The following is a 6,954-nucleotide window of genomic DNA, read 5'->3' on the forward strand; positions in this document are numbered from 1 at the left end:
CCCCCCCCCCCCCCCCCTTTAAAAAAAAAAAAAAAAAAAAAATAGGTCTCCCATTTAAAACCTTATCCTGGCCAAATATAAAAATAATAAAATGTATTATTTTGGGTGTGCTTTTTATGTATGCTAAAAAGGAACAACAACTTTATTTCTACTGGCCCTTTGCTAAAACAGTTGGGAATATAATTACTTCTTTACCTCAGCTAAGAGCTCATTTATGTGGAATGCTGTCATGAAATAACCTTCAGATTTTGCCCAACATACAGCAAACTTGTCATCTGCAGCCTCCTATCTGACCTCACCTTATGGTTTTTCTGTCTCTGAGTAGCTTGTCTTCCTTTCCAGGGTTATGTGTTTGAAAGCATTTTTTCCCCCAGATGTTTAAACCTATTTCAGATAATAAATAATAGAGCTCTGACACTTCATTCTGCCCAGTCCAATCTGTAAGAGAGAGTGATTCATTTGTACAGCATGCACAAGGATAACTTGTATTTACATCTTTTTTTTCCTTATTCTTAATATCAAGGGGAAAGTCTGATTTTCAGTTGGCAAGTAAGGCATTAATCACAGTTCATACTTATTGTACACATTGTACATTAAAAGGCTGGCACAGCAGTTTGCAAGTAGCTGGTATAACATGGGATGAGGACACAGGCTGAATTGCTTGTTGCAATTGGAAGGCCTGCCAAATATTAGACTAAGTAACTGAAACTGGCTCTTTGCTGAGGTAGTGCAAGCTGGACCAAAGCCAAGGGCAGAAGGAAGTCAAATTAGCCCGAGTGGTAAGTTCTTGCCTATGTTTGATACCTTAAGCTGTGGAATTGGCCTTAGACTGAGGAATCTATGCTTATATCCTCTAGTGACATGGGAATTGTGTGCATGAGAAAGAGAAGAAACTTAAAATCTTTGCCAGTTTTCTTTTGTAAATGAAGGTGGCACTCTGAAGCCAGATGGGCCATGCTTCATCCAGTGACCTTTTTTCAGACAGCTTCTGGAATGTTTGAGGCCTGCCAATCATTATGTTAACTGTTTTTATTAGTGTTAAAGAGGTTTGTTCTATTACAGTGAATATGCTAACAGGTTTTGTTGTCCAAAAATCTTCTAAGTAGATCCCTTTAAGACATTCTCAGTTTTTACCCTCTGCTTCTAGTCATCAGCAAAGACAATTTTTAGAGAGGATGGAGAGAAAAATGACAGTAATTTCCTGTTGGCTGCTGTCTTTTTATTTTTTCTTTCTCATGGGCCTAAAATATTTGTTATGCTCATCTACAAGCTTCTGTGACAAAGTGAGGCTTAATTTTTACTGGATTGTAGCAGTGTCTCTTTTTAATAATATCTAAAGAGTGATCCACCGCTTTACAACTTGTCTGTGTTTTTGTTTTTAAGATGGCTGACTCTCTCTTTTACTGGCTCAAGGAAGTGGCCTACAGTGCTGGATGGACAACTCTCCTCTTAGTTTGTAAAATACCAGAACTCTTGTGAAGTCTCTCTTTGGTTCCTTTGCCTCCCCACCCAACAGGGCATAGTGTTTTTATTCAGTACTATGGTTTGTTGAAATGGGTATGCTAGCTTCATTGGCAGTGAACAAGTTTGCAGCCATAAACTCATGGATGCTGTCAGTCATGGGATTATGCAGTTACAAGCAGATGCTGTTTGAGTCCAATAGCTTGCAATGCATGTCCTTTGCAGTATTAGAGCACTTTCTTATTTGTGTTGCAGAAGCTAATTTTGAATGGCCAAGAAATTCTGGATTCGCAGCCAGATTGTACCACATCTTTGAGCATGGAGGTTCTGATTCAAAACCTGTTGAAGTCAATGAGGGGGAAAACTTCTGTTGACTTTCGTGTGCTTTGAGTCGGAGCCTAAATTCTTAAATTGCCTTAAATTCCCCAGCTCCTCGTCCATTGTATGTAACTTTATAATATCAAAGGCTTCCTAGAGAATAGTGACTGCTTTTGCTTCTCCTCTAAGGCATGAGAACACGTTGATGCTAATCTCTCTCTCTTTTTTTTTTTTTTTAATTGGCTACAGCACTTGTCTATGCATGAGCAGTAGCTGGCTCATGGCCTGATTCTGCATTCCTTATAATAAAGGCAGATCTCCCATTTAAACCAATGGAAGTGTTTCTTGACTAAGAATCACAACTTCAGTAAAATACTTGGTGAGATACATGTAGCTTTAAGCTCACGAGGGTCCAGATCCTATGAGCAGAGCAAGAGCTGCTTATCTCTCTGCTCCTGAGTAGCCCTATTGATTTCAAAGAGTCAAAGGATCTATGTCTGTAGAAGTCCATGGAATTGGAGTTGACCATTTTAAAAATAAAAATAGGCTCCCTCTAATCTGAAAATGTGAGGTAGTGGAGTTGAAGGGGTGGGGTAGACCTTTTTAAGAATTGCACATAGTGAAATTGGTCATGTAGTGCATTTGGTGAGACTGAACTTGGTGTTAATGGGATAGCCTACCAAACTCTGAGAATTAAAGTAGATCCTCAGCCTGATCTAGTGAAGTTTTGAGCTTGCTGACTTATAAATCTGGTAGTGGTGGCTGATTTAATCTTTCTGAATATTGGAAATATGGTGTTATCACAGTACTCAGTCCTTTTTTCTCTACAAGAAGGAATAGAAGTTCTTTCTCTCATAAAGAGAGAGAGAGACTAGAAGACACGGCACTGCCTTTTATGTTTGACCCATAATCTTAAACTTCCCTGAGCATGTTGTTTCTTGATTTGCTTGCAGTATAGGCATGGGGTGGCAGTGATAGATGGTTTAAGCCATCATTTGTAAACTTCAAATAGGCATCTCTAAATGCAGAGTGCTCAGCATCTCTGTATGGTGTCTGTGTTGCTCTTCATACTTGGTTAAGCTAAAACCCAGGCTCCTTCATGGTCTCTGCATAAAGTTCAGTCAGGTTCTGTAGTCAGCAGCATGGTTGTATTTTTAATGGCTATGCAGGAAGACCTTTAACTGGTATAAGCTATCATGAAAGTTATGACCATTTATACTAGTTGTGGATCTGCCTCTGTGTGCTAAAATGAGTTGCCTTGTCTATAGTGAGGCTATCACTGCTAATACTTACATGTATGCCAAGTACCTCCCACCCTTCCCAACATGCTGCTAGTCATCTTGCATTTATACAATCAATTTTGAGGCCTGGATATGAAAACTACTTGCTTATTGTATTCATGATTATGAAGCAGGAACTCATCTGGACTGCATTTACACTAGATCCACTTTGCCACACCAGTAGGAGTGAATAATTATTGAACTATTTTACTGAACAACTATTCCTAAATTGTTGGGGGAGTTGTTTTTTTTTTTTTTTATTGATTTCAGGAGGCAGCTAATTGCCATATGGCAGCTTGATGTTAATGTTTAACAAAGATCAGGAAACAAACTTTATGAAAAGCTTTTGTATAGGAACTGCAGAATTTCAAGAACAGTTTTATACTTCCTGACAGTGCAGGTCTGGCTTAATGGTTTGTTTTTATGGCTTAAGAGTGTAAACCTTTCTTTAGCCGATGTGTGGAAATTATATTCTCATCCCACATTACGCATTTCTCATTGCTCATTACTCATTCACTGCTTTCCTCTCTGCCGTCTGTAATCAGAGCTTTACTGTTTCAACTATACAAAGTACTCCTATCCTTTGCATGGTAGAATACTTTTCTTTTAATACCCAACCCACCCTTTCAAAAAGTGTGTGGTGTGGGTTGGGGGAGTGGGGGGAGGTAAAGAAAAGAAAAAAGCCTACTCTGTCTATATTGTTTTTCTCTGTTTTGGGTGGAGTCTGTCTTAGATTTTGGTTTCTGTAGTAACAAGCAGAGAAATTCAAGACTGAAAAGGCACTTTTAAAGATGCCATATCTTGCCTGAAGTATTATTTTATCTAATTATATATATGGAATGTCTCTCTCTCTCTCTCTCTCTCTCACAAAGGCTACCTCCTTTTTCTCCTTTTGGCAAGGCAGACTGCTGCTATGAGACCTTGATTTGTTGTGTTCTTACAAAACGAGTACATGAGAACCACAAGTCTTGTTCCCAATCAACTTAGGCTGCTCAGGAGAATGATAAAAGCCAAAGGCATTAAGATGTAATTTTAAAGAAGTAATAAATGGTTGTTACAGGCACAAACCACTCTGTTTGTTTTTAGTTACATGGGGAGGGAAAAGAGACTAAAGTCAGAAAGACCGGGGACACTTGGGTTCATATGTTGTTGTAAGAACAGTGTCAGAAAGAGCTGCCTAGTTTTTTTCTTTTTCAATATGACTACGCGTATTTTTACAGAAATACCTAATTTAAGATAAGAACATTAATTGCACTCTGTCATACTCCAAAGTGTCTGTTTTCCCTAGAAGGTTTCACAGGTGTATTAGGAATGATTGGATCTGATATGGCTGCCAAGCTTGACTTTCTGAAGGCAAAACTGATGGGGAAAATAGTGACTTTCTATTCTCCTTGCAATCTTAACCAACTGTTATCTGTACCCCCTCTCTACCTTCTCTGCACCAAGTAAGGGTGGCTTATAAAGTAGATTTTTTTCCTCTGGATCAGAATCTAGTGAAATAGTGCTGTCTGCTCTCTAGCAACATGCAGTCTGTAAGTTTTATACAGTTGTCATTTAGATCCCACAGTGTTGTTAGGTAGATAGCTTTTGTCCTGATTCTGTAGTCTCTACTGAGGCAAGCTCTTCTCTGACTTGTTCAGTCTTGTCTTCCTTACAGACCTGTAAGACTGCACCCATTGTATATGCTTCAGTAGGGGAGAGACTTTACAAGACCTAGGGCCATATTTATAATTTGCCAAAGTCTGAGGGCCAAAGATAACCTGCATCTATACTTGCATACTGCTGTGGATGTCCTTGGTTGCAATACTTGTCTGGATTTACATTACCCTTAAACACATGGAAGTGTGTGTGCGTGCGTGCGTGCGTGCGCGCGCTGTTGGTGCTCTCCAGGGACAGAAATTGTGCTTAAGCCAGCTTCATCCCCAACCTTCTTGGAACTGTATCACGGGTCTGTATTTTTTTTTTTTGTTTGTTTTTGGCTCTGTACTCCATAGATTAGTCTGCTATCTCCTTGGCTGCCTGAATAGAATTTAGATGAGAAGTAGCTGAAAGTTAGTGGGTCAGACTCTCAATGCGTGTTAACTGGCCTAGTCTTCATGAAACTATGCTAGTTTATACCAGATGGGGATCTGCCCTTTCGGAGGGTATGCTCCACCTTTTGGTGGGGAAGGAGACATGAAGGGAAATTGAAGTTGGAAAAACTTAAAGGAGTATAAAATTACTTCAGGTAGAAAGAACACAGCAGTAAAATGATAATGTTCTAAAAGTTCAGTTTCCCACAACAGCTGGACTGTGGCAGTCACAGATTTACAATGTAATGAGGCTGTTAATCCCATTAGAGGTTAAATTAAGAAGGGATTTCTAGGCAATCACCAAGAAAACTATGGATATTGTACTGTAGCGTGGTTGCAAGGCAGGGAGAGTTGAAATGTATTTACTCCTTAAAATGCAGCATACTGTGTCATTAGTACTGAAAGCTTTCAATTTCAGCAGCACATAAATAAAAACATAGGAACAGTGTGCACGCATGTGCACACTTTCTCTCCTCTCTTTTCTCTCTCCCCTGGAAACAACACAGATCTGAATTTTGAATTATTAGAACAGATCTTTAGCACCGGGAAATCAGTATAGCTCTATGGACTTTACCTGTGGAGGATATCATTCTTTTTTTATTAAAATAAAGCTTTGGAAGCCAGAGAGAGTCCATATATATTTTAACATAACTATTGACATAACTCCAGTAGCTTGGAACATGTACAAAAAACATTTTTTATGGCATCCTGCATGCCTCAGCGATGGGCAAGTGTTCTATAGAATAATGGTTCTGTAACCACAGACTTCAGAAGTATAGAATGTCTGTGGCATGATGGAAATAGCAGTTTCCACATCAATAATATACACAGGCATATTGAGGCTTAATTGCAAGGCCAATGGCAGGGGGAGGGGATCGTTGACTAGGGTTGCACTAGGCATGCATGCTGAGCAAAATGCCTCTGCTTTACAGCCAGAAACAATGATTCATTTCATTATAATCTTGACTTTTGCATTTTTCTCATGACTTATCAATAACTTCATATGGGACTTAGTAGACCAAGAGAGTTATTGACTTTTTAGGAATTAGGAAATGAACTGGGGTAATGTATTCTTTTGTACAAACATTAGAAGCTCTGGCAAGCTTAAAAAACCCCCCAAAACATTCTATTTAAGGACAGTCTTTCTGATGTAATTTTTATGCTTGCAGTTTTTTTTTCCCCTTTGGCCTGAAAACCCATTGCTGGAAAGTAGAGCTTTGATTTAAGAACTCCTCTGCGTTTGCCCTTCTTCCTGAGTAATCACAATCTTCAGTCTGGCATCCTGATATTCACAGCAAGTAGTTTTGATGCCACAAACAAGTGATGTTTGTCCACATTCTAATTTATGCTGCCAGGATTGTGTAAAGGAGCCTCAGCATAAACGAGCCTCAGTGGAAACTAGAATAAGGCATAAGAAGGAACAAAAGGCTTTCACTCATTGTATAGTATCATATCTTGTAGTATAATACTGCATTGCTGTCTTTATTGCTACTGTTCCTGTTTCCCATTGTTCATGACAGATCACGTACGTCAACTACCTTGAAGGTTCTTTGGTATTGTTCTCAATATATGAAGTATTAGCAGCTCTTAGAATATGTTATCACAGCCCTCATAGTATTTGTTGTTTGTCTTAAAGCCACAGCACCTGGAGTCAAGTGATTACATGAGAGTCTCAACTTTTATTTAAAAAATGACATGTCTAGCAGTCTTATTGCAGGGAAGAAAATCTTGAAAACATCCTAGAATGCAACTTGGAGTCCAGGAAATCATAGAATAAATAAAAAGAACCCAATGCTTATAAAAAAAAAAAAAAAAAAAAAAAA

The sequence above is a fragment of the Gavialis gangeticus genome, unplaced genomic scaffold (assembly GCF_001723915.1).
Source record: "Gavialis gangeticus isolate Ggan-Ray unplaced genomic scaffold, GavGan_comp1, whole genome shotgun sequence".
Classification (NCBI taxonomy): domain Eukaryota; kingdom Metazoa; phylum Chordata; order Crocodylia; family Gavialidae; genus Gavialis; species Gavialis gangeticus.